Below are 25,311 nucleotides of genomic sequence, written 5' to 3'. Positions count from 1 at the left end.
AGAAGATCTCTTGCAGCCTGCGTTTCTCCCTGACCTGGCCATAGGCAGTTGGAGGATTTATGTCATGGTGAGAGTGAGGTATTTATCAGACATAAACGAGCCTTGTTTATTTCATAACTTGCACACGTTATGTGCACAGAATCCTTGTTGTATCTAAATTTGTTCCAGTAGATACTTTGATTACAAATGATTACACTTTCATAATTTTAATCAATCAATCAATCAATCAATCATTCATAGGTACAATTACAGTGTAATCCCATGGATGAAAATGGAAGGAAGCTTCATTAATCCAGCAGAGCATGGCTTTCACTTCCTGCTGTTCACTTGCCTTTCTGTCTCACCAAGCATACCTTTTTTTTCAGGGTTATGTGCGTCATAAGACCTGTGTGAGGCTAAGCTCTCTGCAGTAACATTCTCGCCTCAATCAGGTGGAGTTACCAGGTTCTTATGACTTAGTCATATTCTGCATCTCAGTGTGAATGAAAGACGCAGACTGATATGAAATATTTACAGGTGAAAAACATACATTCTGTAATATATATACAAACACATATATATATATATTCTGAAAGAGAACCATAACAAGTATTCCATCAACACTTGGAGGCAACTGCAAAATTATTTTTTTATGTTATGAGGAGCAGAGGAGCATTTCTGTGGCATGTTTAGTGCTCAGAGTGTGCAATCAATTACAGTGCCTGGCAAATCCATTCAAAGCGACGTGGTTTATAACAACATAAACATGCCGTGATTTGCAAAGCATTGATGGTAACTTAGCATCAATGTTCTAAAAAACGCATGTTATGGTTATGTAGGAAAATCTTAACCCAACAGAAGGCTTATGGAAGATGTTAAAGGTGTAGGTCTGTAGTAGCTTATTGACACAGGCCAAGCTCTCTAAAAAGGTAAAACTCTCTAAAAAAAATCTCAAAAGAAAGAACAAAAAAAAAGAACACATCAGGAAAAACAACTCAAAGTGAGACTATGAAATCATACCTATCGCTTTAGGTACATTTTGTCTTCAGGAAATAAATAAGGTCCATATTATTAAAACTGAACTTTCAAGTCCAAACTTTTGTCACCATTTGTTGTTTTATTGCATAAAGTAACTGAATTACTTCAAAGCTTCAAAATGTCTATGTTTCTGCGTTTCCTGTGGGAGAAGGATCACACTGCAAACACTGAAAGAACTGCTCTGACTCTGATTTGACAAAAAGGATTTGTGGTTCTCACATGTCAGTTGTTGCCCTCTGCAAAGGTGCCATGACATTACCTGAAAAATTGAAAATCCACCAGTTGCCTCAAGCATATGATCATCACACAACCTGGCAGAGTGCCAAACACACGTACACATCCTTGGCCACTGGAGATTTTCCCATCATCTGGACAGACACACTCGCTCTGTAAACACCACCACGCCTGTTTTCTCAGCTCTCAGTCAGTGACTGCAGAAATGCAAAGATGAGAAAAGTATTGGTGCAATCGCAGACAGGTGGTATAGATCAATTCAGAGACGATGTAATGAATACAAAACTTAATGATCCCCACTTCCTGCAGAGTGAGTAATAAATGAAGTCTTACTGACATCATTTTGTGAGTTTCATTGATCACCTCTCGGTGTAGATTTCATAAAGTTGTGTTTAAATTCCCCCTGCATTTGAGAATTCAATAAATCTTTCATTTTGTTTCACTGTCTTTGTCGTTCCCTCTCTCTTATAACCATCAGTGTTCAATGATGTCTGTTTCCTTTTAAATCTGTTTAAGTGCTGTCATTCATATTGTCAATGTGTTTAAAAACTGCAATCAGCCCTTTCTCTCTCTCTGTGCTGTATATGTGCGTGATTGTGCATGCGTACATGGTTAATTTGTGTCTGACTAGGAATGGAAAGGGTCTGGGAGAAATTGTTGAGGCTAGTCTGGGTTTCTTTTTTTTTTCTTTTTTACTTCAGTGACGTCAGCGACATTAAAAGGAGACAGCAACCACAGAAAATTAGCACCTACAGCAATCATTTTCTTGGTATCAGCTCACTTAGGCAATTAGAATGAAGTGATAAATGCTTAGACCAGACCTTTAGAAGAAATGAACATAAGGCTTTTCCGGACATCAACACCTTTGGGTGACTTTCCTTTGGTTAAAGGATTTCCTGTATGCAAGGTAGTACCCTGCTGTTCGTCTTTGTCAGATACAGAAGGCATTTCACCAGCATCTCTGCTTCCAGATCAAGCCCCTGACTTGTTGCACATTATTTGAAACTAAACTATTTGAAATAAGCATGTTTGTCCATGCTTGTTTTGTTCAAATGCATTTAATAGCAAACAAGGTATTGCCTGTGAGTCAGTCTTAGCAGAAAACTTGAATTGCACTGCAAGACTCACACTCACTGTAAACATGCAGTTATGCTCCCATTTGCAAGAATGTGGTCAATTTAAAGTTGTAATTCTTAAGATTTAAATCCTGGTTCATTTGGTGACACCTGTGGCAAACACACTCCTTGAGCAGCTTCTTAAAACATCAACTGGTATTTACAGTGTGGCCAAACAAACTCACATAGTTTTAATAAAGAAGTCAATCTGATTTCATGCTGCACATGGTGCAAGGATAGTACAGTTAGTTACCTTGCTAAGAAGTTGGAACCTTGGAATCCTTTTTGTTCCATTACTCACTTGCAAAAATTTACAAAATGCTTAAATATTATATGATATTTTTGATGAACAATGACAGTTATTGCTAACCTTTAATTTTCTGTGACTGCATCACAATAAAAGCCACCCCATGTTTCACCACTTGAATGTTTTTAATGTAAAGCATGACTAAATACAGCTCTTTGCTCTGTAGGATAAGAAACAGGAAACAGTGAGACTGATATTGATGAATACCTCGTTTTAATCCAGAGTGGGAATGGTGGACTCCGCCACAAATATCAAAAACTAATACTGTATAGAGAGAGGTAATTACTTAATCTAAATACACTGAAGAGTATTGCTGAAGAAATGCAAACCACAAATCATATCAAAAACAGTGTGTGATTTCATGAACATCTTAGAAATCATGACTTAGTAAGAGTAAGAAAGATTTCAATCCACTGCTGCCTTTTTGTTCCCCTATGTTGTTGTTTCACTGCTAAATTTGCAAACACTGCTGCTAATCCTGCTGCACATAGTCAGCTCATCATGACACTTCAGAAGAGATCCCTTTATTTTTTTAAATGAATTTTTCTACAGTATGAACAAAGGCTAAAGTAATTACAAGTTCGAGAGTGTGGAGGGCAGACATTTTAAAATAGAAATACATTTGCATGAATGTCACATTGCTATACACATAATACACAATTATAGTGTATGTGAAGGTAAAAGTACTTATTGCAAGTACATAATTATTTAATAGAACATGCATGCGCTAGTTTGTGCATCAGCAGATATTTTCTATATATCTAAAAGATGTGTCATTATTCATTCTTTCCGGTTTGGAAATATTTGCTGAAAAGAGCCTTAGGCTCCATTGGAAATGAAAGCCGCATGGAAGCTCATTGCATTCTTCTGTATGTCACTGAACAGCAGTGATTCAGGGCAAACTCAAAAATCTGACTCAGATCTTTTATTACCCATGTAACAATTTGCAACAACGACCTGTCACATTCACACAGTTCCACATTCATACCTGGAAGCTGCCCAGTACAACCACAGTCTGATCTGCTGGCCACTGAGCAGCTCCACTGGAGCGGTTGGAGGTTGTCGGTCTGGGGATTGAACCGACGTCCTCTCGGTCACAAGCTCGCTTCTCTAACCTTTAGGCCACCACTGCACCTATATCCCCCCTCTGCCTGAGACGCTCTTTTGGAGCGCCTGTCTCTTTCAACCCCTTCCAAAACAATTCCTAAGCTGTGCTGGAAATCGTTCCCTATCACGGAAATAGTGCACTATATAGTGTGTTCATTTTTTAGTGGTGTTCGAATTCTCTCTCCACTATAAAATTCCAACAATGCACTGCTAATTTGAGTCTACATATCCTACATGTTACTTGCGTATACCACAATGAAACGCGGACGTGTTTTCCTTGAGGAGAAGAAGAAGAAAAGTCACCGCGAAAACTGAAAAGGAAAAATGGAGCGGGCTTTTGTTCCTAAACAGTGTAAATGTAACATGCAACATATAAACAACCTTTTACTATTCTCCTGAGTTCTGTTTGTTTCAGGGACGCATTAGAAGTATTTTAGTTTCGGTTTGTTTACATGATGCGTGCTGGGCGCGCCTGCCTCCGTCCCACAAACAACGGGTGCATCTCTTGACGCAAGTCACGCAACAATGTGTTTTCAGTGATTGTCCGAAATCTTTGGTCGTTTAGTCGTTCCCTAAATAGTTCACTATTTAATAAACACTAGTGAATAGTAAGTGAGTGAATGAGGGACTGGTTTCGAACACAGCTATACTCTGCTCTGATTGGTCAGCGTTTCCAGATCTCTGGAGTCTCCGCATCTGTGCTCTGCTTTATCTGCCTCTCGACAGTCTGTTGCAGCCGGAGAATAAATGCGACAGAGTATACTTTTTTACCGTGAAAAATCACCAAGAAATGCTTCTAAACCAAATATTACACAACCAGACATGGTCCAGCAGGAATGTGATCCGAAATTGGGGAGAAAAATATAACTTCGGCAGACAGTTTTTACAGTTTTCCCTGGCGTTAGCATGTAGCTACATGTAGTTAGCAGTGGACAATGTAATGGAATGTAGCAGCACTTTTTTTGCCGTCATATAGGCTTCTAAACCAAAAACTACAAAACTGGACATGTTAGCAGGAATGTGATCTAAAATTGATAAAATAACAAAATCTGCAACCAAGATTACAGGTGTCCCCATAGACAGTATATAATAATGGACCAACAGATCCCGTTGCTCTGGACGGAGACCAGTGAAGGCTATTACAAGCACTTTTCCAGTGATCGCTAGCTTTACTGCCTCCAACTGAGAGAGACAACGTAAATGTGACGTGAGCAACGTGTCTGAAAGTTGTAAGTCTTCTGGTAGCTGTGCCAAGAGCAATCTCAATCATTCCCAATCTTGCAGAGACTGAGAGTGTAGGTATATGTAAGGAGATAACATAAGCACAGGCTAATTATTGCTAACTAAAATGCTAGTTAACATTAGTAATTAAACCTAAACAGCTCATGTAAGTCGAAACTGCCTGCAAGCTTATTCTGTACTATACGGTAATTCCAAATAATTGCAAATGGGTTCAATTTTAAATCTGCACAGTATGGGAAATTCGCTCAGGACCATACTGTCTACACAAACCGGCAGGTTAATGCATGCGGCTTCGGTCAAAAGGCTTCAGTGGCTCATTATGATTGCTTACAATTTTCTGAACAGACTGCCTTGATCTCCTTCCACCTGCCTTTTTATGTAACAGATAGGAAGCATCTGATGCTGTGTTGTCAAACAGCTCCTGACTGAGCAGCTCTTTTCAGCTGCTAATGGTCACTTCCGCTGTGGAGAACCAAACCTTCACATGGTGATTTGCACATCTCACTCCTCTTAACCCAGAGAATTCCTTTGCCATCTGTCTCTCAAATCTGTTTCATCAATTATACTTTTCCGTATTTTCTGTTGTATCTATAATTTTACAATGTTGGCGCTAGATGAAACGTCAAGGGATCACTTAAAGTTATTACAAATGATGAGGGGAACACAAATGTCTGAACCAAATTTCATGACAATCTATGATATTGTTGTCAATACATTTCAGTTAAAACCACAAATGTGTCTATTATGGAATTTGGCAAAAATAGATGAGTCATCATGCAATAAAGCAATAAAGTTATTCATTTAGTTGAACTATACAACAGATTCTTATTGCTATTTCCTAGAAAATGCCTGCACATGCATGTAATATATGCCAGCACTTTCCCTGTCCCTTCCTCTGTCCATTGACAGCTTTTTGCGAGAACATATCCTGGCTAATTTAGAGTACTCAGCTTGGCACATTTAAATAACTCATTGTCAGTGTTGCTGCCTGAAGGCAATCATTATCACAACAAACAGCGCAGAGCTACTGTGTTGGTTCATTTTACAACAACCTTGCTGTTTTAATCAACATTTGCTTTCTGAACTTGGGCTTGACGTCAACTTCCTTATTGGATTTCTATTTGGGTTTTAGTGGACTGATATCTGTCACTGCCAGATGCCACCTCCCCTGTCTGTTCTCACTTCCAGTGAAATAGAAACAAATACACAGAAGCCCTGAAAAATAGAAAGAAATAAACCCACAGATATTTTTGATATTGTATATGCACACAATGTATCTTATGGCTATGCTTGGCTAAAATGATAAACAGCATATATATATATATATAATGTTTTTCAGAAGGATCAAGGAAAGAAACCCTCTCTGCAAAAATACATTGGAGTAGAGACTAGTGGAACAGAAGCCTGGCTACAGATGGGGCAGGATACTATTTAATTTTCATTTATTTACTATGTTTTCTTTTTTGGAGCAAGCTCCTAAACATTGAACCAACAACACTAAGCTGTCTCTTAACACTGCTTGCCCCATAATTTCTCATGGGAACTGGAAATACATTTTACTATTCTACCTGATTACCCTATATTGGCATATTAATATGAATCTCCCCAGCTCCTTGCAAGTGCCAATTAAACCTTTAATTATGCATCGCTAGATCTCATAATGAATATGGAGGAGATAGTGATGGGAAAGGCCTGTGAGTGTGCGTCATTAGCTTTCTCTTTCTCTTTGGGTTAGATTGAGGATTTAGGAGGTTACAACCACTTGTGTACAGTTTGGATCACGGACACATGCGCCCACCTGATGGCTCTACAATAGCTGCCTACACACATTCACACACATATAAATGCACACACACATGCACCTCAGGCGTAACTGACTCATTTTTAAACATAAGAGCATGAATATACGGCGACGATATAACTTGTAGTACATCTATTGTCATTGTACAGCTTGTACAGTTGTTTTGATGTAGATTAGTTTAGTACAGCTTAAACAATTAACGTATGGAAAAGGAGACGGAAGGATTTTTATGTTATTGGCTAGGCTAACCTTTATAATCTAACCTAACCTTATATATAGGATCTGATGTCCTTCACCACTGGTGTATTAACCATTTAAAAATGTTTTGACCTGACAAAGATCTGACTGAGATTGAAACATTAATCTAAATTAATTTGTGGTTAGGAGTCAGTGTGCAGACATTACTTTTTCATCAATATTCCAGGGAAGTAGTTAGAAAAATGCATCAGTGCACATAGGGACCTTTTAGCCTATACTTTCTTTTTCTTTTTTACTGGTGTTGTTAGTTAGCTATTGCAGAAGAATGCATTAATATGCATACTATCTGCACAATCCCCATGGCTGCTTGTGTAATTGATTTAATGTTGTGATTTCTGCGGTTTTCATCAAAACTCTGCCGCTGACTACAGAAACAGGTTTACCATAGTCAATTAACACTCACTGAATCCACAAACTCAAGAAATGTCAGTGGAATTAATTTAATGAATTTCTGATGGTTATTAATTAAGGTTAACTTGAATCAAGGTGCAGTTCCTGTCTTACATGCAGTTCTACATATTAGTGGCCAGGTACAATAATACAGATAAAAGAATTCCCATTGTACACACAGTATTGCGTACAGCACGTTCAATCTCTCAGCCTTAAAGAATGTGTTTGAACTACATTAAATTACATGAGTGTCCACTGAAAAGAGGGTTTATAAACACATTAATAAAAGCAAGTCAGAAGAGGGCTTTTAGGCATGAACTCCTGCATTAATGACTTCAGTAGTTATGTGGGTGCTTTTAACATGTTGGGTTGTCTAGGCTTCACTGGAGAATCCTTTCATTAATTGCCATTTAAATTGGATGGACCCTCAAAGGTGCATTTTAATTCTAATTCTAATTTGCTGAATAATACCTCTCATTTTGTACAATATCAGGTTCAGGTAATGGATCAAATAAAGTTCAAAGTTTGAAACAAAATCAGTAAGTGATGTAGTAGTGGAAATGTTATGGTGATAAATGTGTTCACAGTAAATAAATAAATATTACATTCTCTCCTTTCCAAGGCTGTTCCAGCTCTGACTCACAAAACCTATGCAACCACTAATACGATAATAACCACTTCTCTTCCACAATGGACAATGGCACCAATTTCTCCTGCTTCTTCTGTAATTGACTATTTAGAAGGATATTGGTTCTAAAAAACTTCATGATTATGGTTACTCAGAATTGTTTGTTTTTTGCTGTGTTGTCTGTAGGGACAGCTATATCAGTCGATCATTTTCTTTTTCCTTAATTTGTACAATTCTATTCAAAGCTTTAGTTTTTTTTCAAATGTAAAAAGTCCATGGATTAAAAATTCAGAATAGGAAGAGTCATAACTGACATGATTTGCATTTTGAGGTGTCATGGCAATAGTTTAGACATCTCTTCTTAACAATGGTGTTCTGTGGGAAAAGAATCCTCTCTGGGTCGCAGAGGGATTTTTCGTTGCAATACCGCAAGTCGCCACTTGACAAAATCAGTGGAAAGGCAGAGTGCTGTTCCTTGGGGCTGAGAGGAACACACACTGGTGGGGTATTGACTCACATCATCACTGGTTGAAGTCAGGATTACACCACTGTCCTGTTTCCCACCATTGCCAAGTGTCAACTTTCCAGAAAAGCCATTTTATCACAATAGCTCCCCAAATCGGCAGATGCCATACGAGAATTCTAAGTAAGCTAGCAAAGGGCCCGGCAGGTTTTATCCCTTTGTTTAAAATTTTGTGGCTACCCTTGTTTAAATTTGGTTCACGATTGAACCTTTTAAGTGTGCCTGTAGTGAAGGACTATAAATGGGGCGCTTGGCTGGAGAAGCTCTCCGACCATGATAATTGTCTCCGCACCACGCTGTTCAGAAATGTTGCACCTCTCAATAAAAAATGTATGTATATATGACTATTGATTAATGACTATTTAATTACTTCAGTAAATTATATGTTCATTACCTTATAAGTTGATGACAAATTAATTGCATAGCAACAATAAGAAAATAAATTTGATTCTTGTTATAATAGTAATCAATCAAAAGTTTTACCAATAGAGAAAGACATTTTGTTTGTCTTTTATTAATACGTAAATAAGTTATGTTCCCAAAGCATTTGTTTTTTTTACATTCAAAAGTTGGAAAATATATTCAATACTTTGAAACAAATGAGGATTTGGATTGTTCAAACATAACAAATATAGCATTATTAATATAGACTTACAAGGACATGAAGTGGAGATGTTTAAATTCAGTATATTTCTTTGCTTGCTTTTTATTTGTTTTTGTTTCTCCTGCAGTATCTTCGTTGCAGCCAAAGATTGTTTTCTTTATTAACAATAATTTACCCAGCCAACTCACACGGAATATTTTATTAATGTGACAGAGTATGTGTTGATATTTATCATAGACTCTGACCTTGTAACTCTCTGCAACACAAACTTTAAGGTACCGTATACTGTTTGGTTTTCTCTTTATTGGCTTGTTATAGAGAACAGCAGAACAAGTTATTCGATGACGGACAAGGTTGGCTTTGTATGTATTGAGCGAAAGTTCATAGGGATTTAATGTTCTTGCTGACCACAGCATAGGCCTATAACCTGTTTTTTATGATAGTTAATTCTCTCTCCAACTCCCTTTAAATATTGACATTTCGTTATTTTCTTACATAAAACATTATAGCATAGGCCTACCTATCTAAACAATTTAATTGCTTCAAAATCATTGATTTGTACCTCATGGCCTCATCTTTTCATTAGAACAAGTCTCAGCAGGGATGTGGCAACGTGAAGCACTCTAGGTGGATATCACTCATGTCGGTTAGGTAAATACAAAGCTACCACCAGCTGGTTATTTTAGCTTAGCACAACAGTGTAAAACATGACATGTCTTTCTTTAATTCGGGGCTGTATTTATGTCTGCTTTACACACATTTCTACTTAACTAGTCCCCTTTCTCTGTAACCACTTTGACATCAGTTTAAAAGAGTTAGGTTGGGGAAGTGATCCAGGCTAGACAAAAAAAGTTTAAAAAAACTAAATAAAAAAACTAAAATAAGACATGTACAATATAGGAACTATAATTGCCATTTGTATACAGTGTATTTCTCGTATTCAGGGAATCACTATGAGTAGGCAATTGAACCTGATGCAACTGATGATTTTTTCCCACACCCCTTCTGGTTGCTGAGAGATAAAAAGCAATAATCCACTTCCCCCTCAGCCTTTGGAAACCGGAGCCAATAATGGCAAACCACTGAGGAAGGTAGTGATTCACAGTCACCCCTGACCCCCTCCCTCAACAGAGGAGAGCTCCTCTGCTGGTGGCCCACAGTGAAATGGTGAGGGAATAACGTCATACGCTGAAAAACTTAACCCTGCAGCACAACTGTGAGTTTATGCTGTCGTAGGTTGGAAAATGTGTTTATGTCTGTACGTGCGTAGATGTCTCTCTGCATGCCCATCTGTCTTTATGAGCAGGTGTTAATGCATTGTTGATCAAATTGTGTTTTAGTCGTGGTGGGGGGGAGGGGGTGTGTGTGGAAGGGATACTCTTTCTGTGCCTCAAAGTCTGTTTGTGCAAACCCAGAGTCCTCTCTGTGGGTATGTGGATGTGTGTTCCATGTGGCACATGACTCGTTAAGAATAGTTTTAACTGCACTGTATGCATTTGCATCATCGTGTACGTAAGAGCAAACTATGCCAAGCCAAGTATTTCTGTACTCTGTGTCCCCCTCCCACTTGATCTAAAAACTGCAGCGTTATTTCTATTTCAGAATTTCTCACAGTGCATTTCTTCTCTCATTACGAATTCTATGTGGTTAACAAGATTTTCATCACTAATATATATATTTTTTTTTTTATATGTGTATTTATTAATATTTTTCTCACCTCCAGTTGCCAAAAAGGCTCTGTCAACACAGGTTGTGTTCCATAATCTGAAACAAGAAACATGTGGTATCAGCCTGACTATGTATGCTAGGGGTAATGTATTCCACAAAAAGTTTTGTTCCTTTCAATTATTTCTAAGCATTCTGGTTCTGGGTTGACTCAAAAATTTCTCTCTACTCTTTCGGTCTTTGAAAATAATACGTATTCGCTTTCTTGTCAAGAGTTAGATGAGAAGATTGATGCCACTCATGTCTGTGCGTTAGTTATGGAGCAACAGCCAGGAGGTGGTTAGCTTAGCTTAGCATAATGACTGAAAGCAGGGGGGAAACAACAAGCCTGGCTCTGTCCAAAGTTTAAAAATCCACCTATAAATATCTCTACATCTACCAGATGGATTGGCACAAAATTTGGTCCAGATATGCATGTTGCCCAAACAATAAATCTTACGGACTTTGGTGATCCCCTGAGTTCTCCTCTAGCCCCACCATTTGGTTGATATTTCTGAAATGTCTTAACAACTATTAGATGAATTGCCATGAAATTTGGTACAGACATCCGTGTTTTAAATGTAATGTAAAGTTATAGTTAGCAAAGGACCGTTTACTTGCAAAAGAACAACCACATATAGTCTTTCAGTGGAGCAGATTTTAGTTGCTGTTTTGTTTAACAACTTTACTTTTGAAAAAGACTGAGCTTTAGTTTGTTGCAAAGTAACAAAAACATTAATAACAATGTGAAAGACCAGGCAACAGCACTGAATACTACACAACACATTTATTGTAAAAGCAATAAACTAAATGGCACAAACCCTTACGGGGACAATTGTACCAAAGAAATTGTTCTACCAAACTGAAACATCCCTTCCAAACTAAAAGAGTCTCTCAGACTTTGTAACGGCTAGAGCAGGCTTTAATGAGGAACACAAACAAAATAAATGCTGATTCATCCACTAAGGAACTGAGGTCATTTGATGTGTCACTTCCTCTAGTAGATGAATTCAGAGTGAATAAAAGCAATGATAAAACAGTGATACTGTACCAACCTCATCTTTGGTTCTGAAGACATAGATGAAATTAAACGCAGCAGGGCGTTTGACGCACATTTTGTTAATCATTTTTGTTAATGTTGCAATATTAGTGCATGATTCACACAACAATTGCTTTGAAGTTTGGGAGTCTTTTTGGTTAAGGACTCTGACATACCTCTGGCATAATAAAAAAAGTGCCTGGAGGAAAATGAAGAAGAAATAATTGTGCAATTTATCCTTTTCACAAACACGTCTAGGTGACAATTAAACTTTCCATGTAAGAGAAAACAGTGACACACCACAGCCATCAGCAATACATGGTGAAATTCATTGCCCTCAGTGCTATGTGAGGGCAGAAAAATGTATCCACCTCATGATTGCGGCAGCACATTTAGCTAGAGGCCATTTACCTCTGGGATGCTTCATTTCAGACTTTGAAATCAATTCATATGAATGATATAAGAGCACCTGTCAAACTTAACACAAAAGATGGGTCTGAAACTTTATTTAAACTGAAACAGTGGTGCGTTGAACACTGTTGTTTGTTGCCTGCCTGTCTTTTACATACACGCCGCTGCTGATTGATTGGGTAACACCTCTGAGATAAAACACAACGTTTCGAGTAAACATGTCATACAACCTGGAAATCGTAGCAAAATGGTGCACATGGCTTTGAGATTGAACGTGCCCCTGTTCACATTCCTAAATCACCCCTACCTACTGACACACATGCCTCTCATTCTCTTCATCGGTGTACCGCCAGCTCTTTTCCTTTTTCAAGGGAAATAGTAAAAGCAGAGAGGTTTTGACCTAAATCACATTCCACCTAAATCAAGGATTATGTAAAACAGCAACATTTTCCTTCAGGGGAGTTTGTAAAAGACCTATAAATGTATTCAAAGAAGGGAGTACTTCTGAAGTAATGAATGATTTTTGTAGCTCATTCAATGCCCAGGGTGCATGAAAACTGTTTTACCAAGCTCTGAGCACACCTTGGGGACATTTAAAATAATCAGATTTGTAGATCTAGTGCTATAGTTGCTGGTATGAAAGGGTAGAAGGCTGGAGATTTAAGTAGGTTGTTTACCCAACAACGTCTTGGTAATTAATGGCAATGTGTGCATTTTTCTCCTCTGGTACCGAGAGGACCATCCTAAAGATTCATATAAAATGCAATGGTGAGTGCATGAGCCTGCATTTGGTACAAAATGTAATGCAGCTTGATATGCAGAATCCAGTTTTTTTATGCAGTTGCATGTATGTTACACCACCATAGTCTGTTACAGTATTGCAGTCAGTCTGTATTTTTATTTTTTTTGGCCCAAGCTTTTTCAACAGATTATCAATATACACCTGTGTTCCTGTTGAGAAATTTGCCACCTGTGTTTTGACCTCCCTGCCTGCACTGCCCCTCTGGATTTGTTTGTCTGTTTGGACTACCTTCTCATACCTCTAAGTCTGTTAATTTTAACATTGCTTTAGTAAAGTCCTTTTCTCCTTTGACCAGTTCTGCCTTGGTTTGCATTTGGGTCCTCAATCCTATTGCCAGGTACACACAACTGTAACCTAAAGCCACTACTGTACTGTACATGTATATTTGAACATTTCTGACTTTGGTGCCAGTGGTACTCTCAGAACAGACACTGTAGCTGCAAGAAACATTTAAACTGGATCTGATTTCACCAAAGCTTGAATAATATTATAATATATAAGCGAGCTTAAGCACATAGTAACACAATTCAGTATATGTCTCCTGGTCAGTAAGTTCATTATTTTACATTTTTAAAGTAAATATCCTGTACAAATTCATCACATTTATCAACATAACATAATTCACATACTGTAGGCAATATCAGGGGCAATTTAGCCTTAATCCTTCTGCTATGCATTAATGTATTGGGAAAGTTTGGAGAAACCAGGAAAAACTCTTTGAGAACATGCAAACTCCACACAGAACGCTTTGAAGTATTAGAACTCAAAGCAAAGTCCTTCTTTGTTGTGAATCACAGAGCCACTACTGTATGTGCGCCTTATTAAGCAACACTATAAATAAATCAAGAAAGATTCTGCCCACAGAAAAGCAACAAGAAGAACATTTCATCCTCCACAGTCTTTAAATAGCCTCTATGTGAATCATGTTTCATTCATTAAGGATTGGGTCACTGTTTCTGTGACTGACAGGGTGACAGCAAAAAAACAGACAGATGACAAATTTGAAGGCGGTGATGGAATATTATTGAATTGAAGTTTCCTTTTTGTTCTAAGTTGATCTCACTTGATGTGTCAAAATAAACTTAGAAAAAACAAAACAAAGACAACTTGTGCTATAAAAAATAATTCAATGTAAAACTGTTGAACCTCTTACATTTCTTTAGGAGCAAACATTGCAGATTTTTAAGTTACTACAATGATTTACTAGAAGGCGATATAACAGTGTATCATATGGGGTAGACACAATCAGAGGGTAAATATGAGTAGTTTAGCATCATCATTGCAATATCCAAATAAAATGGGGTAAAACATAGTGTATTGTATGGTTTTGATAGTTAATCAGCCATCTGAGCTGCAGAGTGTTGTTGCTATGGTGCCCAGAATCATTGAAATACACCAGTGGCCACTGACCTGAAATCATTTACTGTACATGTGAAATATGACAACAACATCACATCCTTGTAACATATTGGACCTTTGCTCCTAAGAATATGTATCTTGTCATGATGAAAAAATAAGCAAGTTATTTTCTTGGCCAGGAATAAGATCCCAATAAGCAACATGCATAAGCATTATCAATCAGATCATTTTCTTTTAATTATTTCTTGATTTGCTATATGTTTGCTGCATTTAAAGGGGTGATAGAATGATTATATAGGGTATTTCACACTGTTCCTTATGGTCTCCTAATGGGGTATGTAACATTGGTTGGGCTGAAAATGGTCTGGTTGATATTTTATTGGCCCTTATGCATCCCTGTGTTTTGGCCCTATTTGTAACAAGAGCTTTTCTTCCAAATATGGTATGCTCATGAATATTTAGATGAGCTGCGTGCTGATAGGTTGAGTGAATCGCCATACACACCATACCTGTCAAGTATCCCGTTTTGGCCGGGAAAGTCCCGTATTTTACTCTTCTTTCCCGCCGTCCTCCCGTATTAGTATTTTTCCCGTAAATCTCCCGTATTTTAACCTGTATTATTAAAAAATAATAATACCCCGGGCCCCGGGAAAAACATTCCCAATCTGAGCTCTGTACCTAGCCTTGCGATAATTGCCACCTGCAGTAGCCTACTACAGGTACTGTAGGTGGCAGTTGTCGCGAGGTTAGTGTGTGAGGTCAGATGATGAGTGACAATGCAGGGAAAAAAAATGAAAAAAAAACAGAGACGGATGATGGACGCTACGACCACGACAGAGACGGTGCGCTGCCAAAACTTATGAAGGCTTTACTATGCAACGCAAGTTCAGAAAGGGTGTTTAGCATGGTACGAAAGCTTGTTACAAAGAATAGGATGACGTTAGACAACAGAACTATCTGCGCTCTACTCTCATGTAAAATTAACCACTCTGGCCCACCCCAGAAATACACTCCTTCCAAAACGATCTTAAAGAATGCAAAGTCTGCAACAAATTTGTACAATAACTCACTAAAAGAGTAAAGAAAAGTTATGTGAAATGAAAAGAAAAACTGTAAAAGAAAAGCAATATAAAATTAAAAGAATGTGTGGAATGAAAATAAAATGTAAAGACAAGCAATGTTATAAATTGTAATTGTTTTCAGCATTCTGCATCAACTGGTGATTTTAGCTTTCTTGTACACCTGTCTTAAAATGTAAGGGATACTGGAGCTTGGTTGGGGTGGTGGGACTGCTTGTGGTGGGCGCCGGAAAATTTCCCTTATTTTCAAATCCAAAACTTGACATGTATGATACACACACATTAGAGACGCGCGCTGATTGGTTGAGCGAATCGCCATACACACACATTAGAGTCGCGCGCTGATTGGTTGAGCGATTCCCCAATACACACACATTAGAGACGCGACAGAATCTCATATTCCAGACACTGCAATGTTTCGTTACCAAATTCACTTCTTAGACTTTTTTATGCGAGAAATCAACTACATAAAAGCTCAAATATGGGCTGTTTTACGAAAATTGATGGCTAATTGCAAATTTGGTAAGACGTGTCGGACTTTAGGAGCTCCACACAGTCTGACGAGAAAGCCTGCTGGGCTCCATACCCAGGGCAAAGTCACCCTTTGTGGATACTGCACTACCGCGGCTCCATGGCCGGCTGCCGGAATAACTATAATATATTTACGGTTTGAATTTCGTCAGGCCACTTATATAACATCTACCCCAATGTCCTATAAAGCTAACCGTTGTGTCCGATTTGATTTTAAGGTATTTTTATGAACTGAGGGATCTTGTTAGGAGGAGCAGCAAGCTAGCTATGTGTCCCATTGAATACAATGGGAAACGATTGCAGCTAGCTAGCTACACTTTCTGCATAACTATAATATATTTACAGTTTGAATTTCGTCACGGCATGTATATTACAGGTTCCCCAAGGTCTTGCAAAGCCTAGCTAACACTTGTCCGATTTCGGATTTCAATTGAATGCATTTTTGTGAATGTCAGAGGTCTCGTTAGGAGGAGGCTGAGACTCGCGGACAAGAGGTGTTTATTTCCCTGATTGTTTGTTTAAATAACTCAACACGCATATCCATTATAAGATTAACTGGAACCTGCGGTAAGAGATTGCGGGCGTAACAAGCTCACTGACCGTGCTCTCAGTCACTCACCGGCCGGCCATTTAGCTGGAAGAGGGGAGGGAGAACAGCACCGACCGCTGAACTCTGACACACAGTCGGACAAAATTTGCAATTAACCATACATTTTCGTAAAACGGCCCATATTTGAGCTTTACATGGTTGAATTCTCGCATAAAAAAGTTTCAGAAGTGAATTTTGTAATGGAATAGCAGAGATCTGCATGACCTAGATTCAGAAGACTACCTGATCTCAGGTCAGTTGTGTAGCCTATGTAAATGTTGGGGCATGACCGTTCTCTTAATATACCCATGGGCGTGACAAAAGGTATAAGTCCTCCTTATGTCATCTTCTAGCTTTGTTGAGATTTGCCCGTTTTCAGCAGAAGTTTCAAAATATGAGATTTTCATGGTAAAGGGGTGTCAATGGGATTTTGAGCTTCTATGTATGTCCTATTTACCCACCGAACTGTCGTTGCATTCTATCACCCCTTTAAAACTTTTTGTGTAATTGTTTTCTCTTGCGGAGTGCATCTGGCAAAGCAGACTTGATTTTAAAAATGGGTATGCTCCTCTGAGCTTCATTAACTTTTATGGCAATGACTGCATTTCATGGTCCCAAGAGGGACAGAGGATGACGCTCCACCGGTGTTCAGGATAGAAGAGGACGTCACAGACAGTCATACTCAGGGCTCTGCTTGTCAAAATTAAATGTGCAGAATAAATGAGAAACTCATAAGCAGCAACTTTGTTGCTCAGAACATGTGACTCCTCCTGAACACCTACTAATGCATGTCCCAATTTAAGAGAATAATAGCATTTCTGCAACTGTAATAGAGACACTTTTGGAAGTGAAAGTTTATGTAACAAAGGTCAATGTTGTGATGCTGGAAAAGATCATAAATCAAAAATATGATCTAGAACTGTCAGATAACATGGGCAATGTTTGTGATGTTTTCCTGCAGTACATCCTGTTCAAATTTAACTTGAGAAAGATACTGAAACCCAATTTCATCACTTATCTCACACCTTAAATAAGAGTTCCAGAGTTCCAGCTACAGTGAATGTTTAAAAAAGAAAAGGTAAACCTAGAAACGTTATGCCACTGACAAGAGATTCATGAATCCAGATCATTGTGAACACAGTAAACATAATTAGACAATCACTGTAACTGAATGCAAATAAATACAGTAGAGAGAGAAAATCAGCGCTAATGAATAATATTTACAATAATCTTACAATGTAACAAGATGCTTTGATTGTGGTTTGCATGAAATCAATCTAAAAAACTTGCAAGAACAGCTCTCAGTAGCTTATTCTTAGCTGATTATAGCTGATTATTCTTTCAGTGATCTTAGCATATACCAGTGGCTTTAAAAAAAAAAGTCAAGATAGAGGCCTCTGAAACAGCACTCACAATTTAAAGAACTCTTCATGAAAACAAGGCAAAAGAAAATTAGCTGGGCTACTCTGATTAGTCAGGGAAATGAAATTTAAGCTGAAATGACGTACCTATTGACTCTAATTACACTTTTGCATGCACAGGAATGGCTAAGTATCCTCTCTAGTGCAGAATGAGCGCTCTTTCAATTCCATGGCAGCCATTTCATAACACCTTCAAACCTGTCTACGTGATAGCAATGCAGATATTTATGTTGTGTGCATTACACACATACAGATATACATCCGACGTCCGTGTAGTCCATGAAGTGTTGACTGACTGCTTTCTTCTGCTGTTATCTGATTGTGGTGGTGATGTTCTTGTCAAGCAGAATGAGAGGAGTCTGGGATTAAAGAACTGACTTTACGCAAAGCTTTTGTTGTCACTGTCATCATGCTTCATCTTTTTGAGCAGTCTTTTATAAACAACTAAAGCCAGCTATGTGTTTTAAACTGTGCGTTATACTAGCTACAATTGGGCGATCTTATAACTCCTATGCTCCACTATGTATATGTGCATCTCCGAACTTTAATGCGTTATTTCTCTTTATGATGGACAGTTGCACAGATATGACAGTAGATATCACTTAACTTCACTGACTAGACTGTGATGCTGGACATTACTATTTAAGGAATGGGATTTCGCCCACCAGCTCAGGAAGTTTGGTGTAGCTAGGGATGCAATTCTCCAATTTTAGAGAGCCACAGTGGAAAATGTGCTAGTCTTCTCCATCACTGTCTGGTATGGTAACTCCACCTCTTCAGAGAGGAAACAAATGGAGAAGGTAGTGCACACACAATTATAGGTTATGCCATCCCATCTGTAGCCTCTATCTACACCACGCGGACCAGCCATAAAGCGTAGAAAGTGCTAGATGACCCCTCCCACCCTGCCAGGTCCCTCTTCCAACTACTGCCCTCTGGAAAGAGAGTTCAAAATCTCAGAGGCAAAACAACAGTACTTACGCTGCCACTATTAGACTACTCAAAGGTGCAGTAGGTAAGACTTAGACTTAAAACTAACTTTCTGTCATATTTGCTGAAACTGCCCCTATGTTGAGTCCCTCCACAAAAACGTGATAATGCGATTGCATAATTCAATGCATAATCAGCCAAAGTCCGCATATTCATGCGGGGGCCACATTTTTTCAAATATGCCGCACTTTTGCCACATAAATTGCCGATTTCCGCACAAAATATGCGGTGCTTGCATGATTTCATAATCCCTGCATTTTCGTTGCAAAAAAGTCACATATATCTTAGCAGAAAGTTGAAAAAATGTTGCGTTTACTTCACACAAGAGCAGCCATTTTCCCCTGTTGCCATGGGAACGTTATGAAGTGACATAATTACGCGACGTGAACATCATCGAAAAGCAGGTGTTGGAGGTTGAATTTGACATGTACTTTGAGTCTCTTAAGTTGGTATCCAATAAGAAAGCTATCTTAATATCTGATGTCTACTCAAATTTCTTTGTTTAAGTGCTCCTGCTGTCTATATTATTAACGATTTTTGAAAGTCTGTCTCTTTTGTATCTTTTATTTCCCTCTGTTTAGCCTATTATTATTTTTTTCCTTTAATATTATATTATTTGTATATATTTTTGTATCTTATTTGTTTACTTATTGCAATGACTTAATATCTGTAAACTATTTTTGGAAATTAAGTTTAAAAAAGCCGGGTGTTGGTGGAATCACTTTTCTTCTCTTTTTCATCAAACCGCAATTTTTGGAAGTTCCCGCAATTTTTGGAAGTTCCCGCAATTTTTGCAAGTTCCCGCAATTTCAGCGCATGAAATTGGACATTGGAGCTAGCTAGCCTCCTCCTAACGAGACCTCTGACATTCACAAAAATGCATTCAATTGAAATCCGAAATCGGACAAGTGTTAGCTAGGCTTTGTAAGACCTTGGGGAACCTGTAATATACATGCCGTGACGAAATTCAAACTGTAAATATATTATAGTTATGCAGAAAGTGTAGCTGGCTAGCTGCAAGGAGGGGTGTCTAACTGAATGTCAATCACTGCTCATGCACACACATTAATTCTCCCTTGTGGGGGGAGGGGCATAGGAGACCGTTTTGGGCTTTAGCAGAAAGGGGGGAGGGACTGAGAAGTTGTCGATGGAGTCCTGGATTTCGCAATCCTACCTACAGCCCCTTTATGCTCCGGCACCTTGCAGAGTAAACCTGTACTAAATGCACCTTATTCAAATGCACTTTATAGACTGCACAAGACACTTTATGGGAAGTTGCAATAGCACAAGGTCTTTACAGCTTACAGCTGCAACAGCTTTTTAGTTTGAATGATTGTCTATGTGATTGTCTTTTATGTACTGTATGTTCCTGTGTATGTATTGCCTTTTTTAACCAGATTATCATCAAGACAAATTCCAATCAATTGTGTTGACATGGTAATAAAGTTTTGAACTTTAACTTATTCTTATATACATACTGTTGCCTGCAGCTGTAAGTGTTCAGCAAGGCGTAGTGATACAACATGAGGGGGGGAAATAGTTATAATAATAATTTAATAATATTTGCAATGGTTGCTGACTTCTGTTGAAGTTTATGGTCATTAAAGGAGAAGCAAGTTGGTGTGCCAAAGATGTATGATGTACAAAGGACCCTTGAGGATGAAGAATGTTTAATGCTTGTCGGTCATCTAGAAGATCCCTTATTTAAGAAATTCTTCTGCAAAGCCTTTCTGCAAGTGACCAGGCAATCAAAGCAATAGGCCTTTCTGTCACGGTCCTGCTTTGTGGCCAGTGGTTTTAGACTTTTTGTGTCAGTATAACAGCATGTCTTTAGTTGCCTTTATTCAATGTCTTTTTCTTGAGGGTTTGGGGTTTTCTGTTCATGTTCCTCGTTTCCTTCATTGTGTTATTTTGAGTTTTCTGTGCCTGCCCTGTGTGTTGTATGTAGCCCTGCATGTCTTCCCTTGTAGCTGTTGTTCCCTTGTACCTTGCACCCTAAATACCTGTTTTTGGTCTAGCCTTGTCAGCCTGCCTTTGTGGTACCATTGCTTGTGGTCTTTTTACCCAATCAGTGTTTCCCTCGTTATTTCTGTTCCCTGCCCACTCCAGCTGTGCCTTGTCTTGTGATTAGCTCCATGTGTATTTTTACCTGTCTGTTCTTTGAGTTCTTTGTCGTTTTTTGTCGGTTTCTTTGTCATGTTTCCCTGTGTTGCTCCTTGTGTTCAGTCTATTATAGTTTTCCAGTTTGTTTATCATTTTGGAGAATAAAATAGTTTGCTCCTCAGCTCCTGTGCCCTGTCTGTTGCTATCTTGCCTGCTTTTAGGTCAAAACCTGCACCAACTTTGACACTCTAGAGTATGTCATTGCCACAAGGGAAGCAAGTTCTGATCCTTTACCAATTAGAACCACATCTATGGAAATGTTCTTTTCTTTTTGAAAGAGCAGAGAAAGAGATCTGAAGTAAAAAAAAAAAGCATGCTGTCATTTATTCTCACAATATACATTTGTTTGGTAGCCAGGGATATTATCAACAAATACAGAAAGCTGCAATTTCAAACCTTTTTGCAAGTTCAGAAGTCAAGATACAGCACCAAACAAGAGGCAGCAAATTTGGCCAAAAAAAAGACTGAGCAAACTTGATTGGCAGCAGAAAACAGAATTAAGCAGCAGCTGTTTCTATCGCCTTTTTTATACTTTTGTTCAGCTGTGAAAGCTTGAAGTGCAGTGTAATGACTTGAATTCAAGATAACCACAGTCGCTCTTCTTTGTAAAAGAGGAAACTGTTACCTTACACAACCACCTTTCAAATCTGCAGGAGGTGAGCCTTTGCAAAGACGATTTCGAGTGGCGTATCTATTTAGTGTTTGTTGTATTTGTGCTAAAGATGGATGAATAAAAACAATGACACATAAAAGTGAAAAAAGAAATGAAAAGAGAAAGACAAAAGCACATAATTTCTGTGTACCTATCAGCCATTACAGCTGTCTCTTTTGACATTTCTGCATGTGATAAAATCAGCTCAACGTACACAGTATGAGTATACTGTACATATATGATAATTTCCTCCTAATTAAAGGGTCAATTAGTAGGAATTCTTCTGCCTCAGAGCACAAAATGATACTATTATTTGTTATTTGTTGACAGGATTACTACTGAATACCAACAGCTGTTTATCCTTATTGTGTTTGCTGGTGTTTATATTATATTCAATAAAAGAGCTATTTGTGTAGCCACATTACTTTTGCTTTGCATTTAACCAGTCAGTGAAAGCCTAAATGAATCAATTTTCTTCTCCCAGGCTAAACATAATAGTTATATATTGACTCTCTCATCATTAATGAATGAGGGCCAACTCCACAAGTATTGGTGATGCATGGAGAGTTCAGCTAAGGAACAAATGCATTTGGGGTTTCTTTTTGGGATTAAAAAGTAGGTCCAACCTCTCATACACTGAATGTATTTGAAGAAGATCTTAGGTATTAACACCTTTAGACATCCAACAGTGGAGAGATAACAAGAAAGAGAGATGGGAAATGACATGCAACTGGCCAGACTTGAAGTTGTGGTTTATGGTCCACACCTTAATCCTTAAACCATCAGGGGCTCAAGATTTTAAACATTATAAATATCCTGCAGTTCACATTTTAAAGCAATGTTTTAAAAAGTTCACAGCTACTGGCTCTGTGAGGCTGTGCTTAGTCACGGCAGTGCTTTGAGCTAAATACTCAAATCCACATGCTAACATTCTCACAATCACAATGCCAACATGCTGAAGTTTAGCATAATATTTACCATGTTCATTCATTTTAGTGTAGAGTGTTTTAGAGCATGCAAACATCTAGTTGCATTAAGAAGAATACAGATGAGGCTGATATGTAATTGGTATTAGACAAAGTTGACATGATGATGGCGCTAGATAAAAAGTTCAAGTAACACCATAGTTATCTCATCCTGTAACAAATTTCAGTGTTTAATCCAACAGTTGTTGAGATATTTCATTTAAAAACAAAAAAGCCACCAGCCATGTGCATATACTCCGGTCGACCATGCACTTGTTTTCCTTTTTATATATATATATATTTTTGACACATTTTCTGATGTTTTTGTCACTTTTTTTGTCACTTTTTTCAATGTTTTTGTCACTTTTTTACACGTTTTTCGATGCTACTTTTCACTAACACCAACCTATTACCAATAGTTTTACACGGATTTTTAGAATTCATGGTCAATACATCTCATTTATAGGATATTAGACCTAATTTTGAAATGATGAATGATTTTGACTAATATTAGAGGAACGTATGTTGGTGGAGAATCACAGACGTGTGGATGTCAAAGTTTAGTCAGGTTTTGAAACCATTTAAATTTTTTCAAATGCTATAAAATTGAATACTCACAATTCAATGAAAATAGTAAATGAGTACTTGCAATTGTACTTAATTTTTTGAGTAATTTGGTTAAAAAGATACCCATATTTCTGATGTAGAACGGGTCAAATTTGACCCGAGGACAACATGAGGGATAATCTCCACAGAGGCAGGGAGTCTAATCTTACAATTAAACACTGCTACAACTTGACATTTGGCAATTACTTGGCAGATTGTTAGCACAATTGCCTTGTAACTTACTTGAACTTCAATATTAGTATGAATATCAACAATATTTACAGCTAATTAGTATGCAGGCTCCAAGTAGCATATTTAACTTAAGTAACATACGTGAATGTATTTATATATATTTAATTATATTCATGTTCTTCCTACTATTTCTCTGTCTTTCTTCCTCTCTTGTCTGTCAGTCTCATTACTTCATTTTCTTTTCTTTTCTTGTTTTCTCTCCAGTGAATTGCAACACCATCCACCCACTACAGTCATCTTTCTTGCACACTCTCCAAAAAAAAAAAAGATATTAGATCTATCTGTTGAAGTATACGTATATCAGCTAGGGAGGGGAGGAGGGATGTGATGATCTCGTGGATAGCTTCAACATGTGCAGTGAAAGGACAATGAAGGAGCTGGTCGTGGATTCCCAACACAGCAAGACGCTGCTGACACCTGTCACCATCCAGGGCTAAGGAGGTGGAGATGATGCAGGAGCTACCAGTACCTGGGGATGTACATAATGTATGTAAGCAGCTAAGTATACCATAGGGATTCACAAGTCAGAGCAGAATAAACTTTTCTTCAACTTTTTCCTCCCAGGTCTTCTTGTTTATTTTACACACAACAACACCAAGCTGTTGTGCTTAACATTATGTCTGTTGTGTTTGCAGAAGTCTGCTTATGGATGTAGCATGCGAGTGAGGCAGGCAGGGAGGCTGCTCTGTCACTGTGCTGAGCCTGGAAACATCCACAGCACAGAAGGGAGGAAAGTAAACTCCATTTTAGAAAACACCTCCCGCCCACTATGCTAAGCTGATGCAGCTAAAATCTCATCATCAGACTTGGTGTTATTCCCCTCAAGGTGCAACATGGAGTGCTTTAAGTATTCCTTTGTGATGTCAGATTGTGTAACACTTCCTGTACAGACAGCCTCCTCTTAGTGAGAAGCTGCAGAACATCTGCAGTGTATGTATGAACAAGCATGGATGAGTTATACTATGGATGTTGTACATTATACAGTATATACTTTATATTCTCTTATTATTAACGTTTTTTTACTTAATGCTGAGTTTCTATGCATAATGGATTGAATAAAAAATGTGTTTAACATCCTTTAAATCCAGTGGACTGTTTATAAAAATGCATACATAATCATTGTCATTTGTCTGCCTTAGTAAATCCACTCTTGGTGATCCTGCTGCTACTGTCAGAGGCTCTTTTGACCTTTTCAATTTTTATATGATCTTCCAGAGGGAGAGTAATACGATATTAACTTTCATTCTGCTATGACAGCTACATATCCATGTGCCCACACAAATGTATGACTTTGGTAATCAAGTAAGATTATTTTACTGTTTTGCTTATTTAGCTCTGAAGTCCCTAAAACGTAAATCTATACAAAATATGACTTCCTTCTTAACCAACATTCAAGTCACACAATATAACCAAGTATCTATGTGCCTGTGTGTGCAGATGTCTCTTTAATAAAAAGCTGGGAAATTGAGAGAGGGAGGGAGGACTGCACCACCAGAGGAATACAAAACATGAGGATAACCGG

This window comes from Perca fluviatilis, chromosome 13 (genome assembly GCF_010015445.1).
Source record: "Perca fluviatilis chromosome 13, GENO_Pfluv_1.0, whole genome shotgun sequence".
NCBI classification, from domain to species: domain Eukaryota; kingdom Metazoa; phylum Chordata; class Actinopteri; order Perciformes; family Percidae; genus Perca; species Perca fluviatilis.
Note: the sequence above shows the minus strand (reverse complement) of the source record.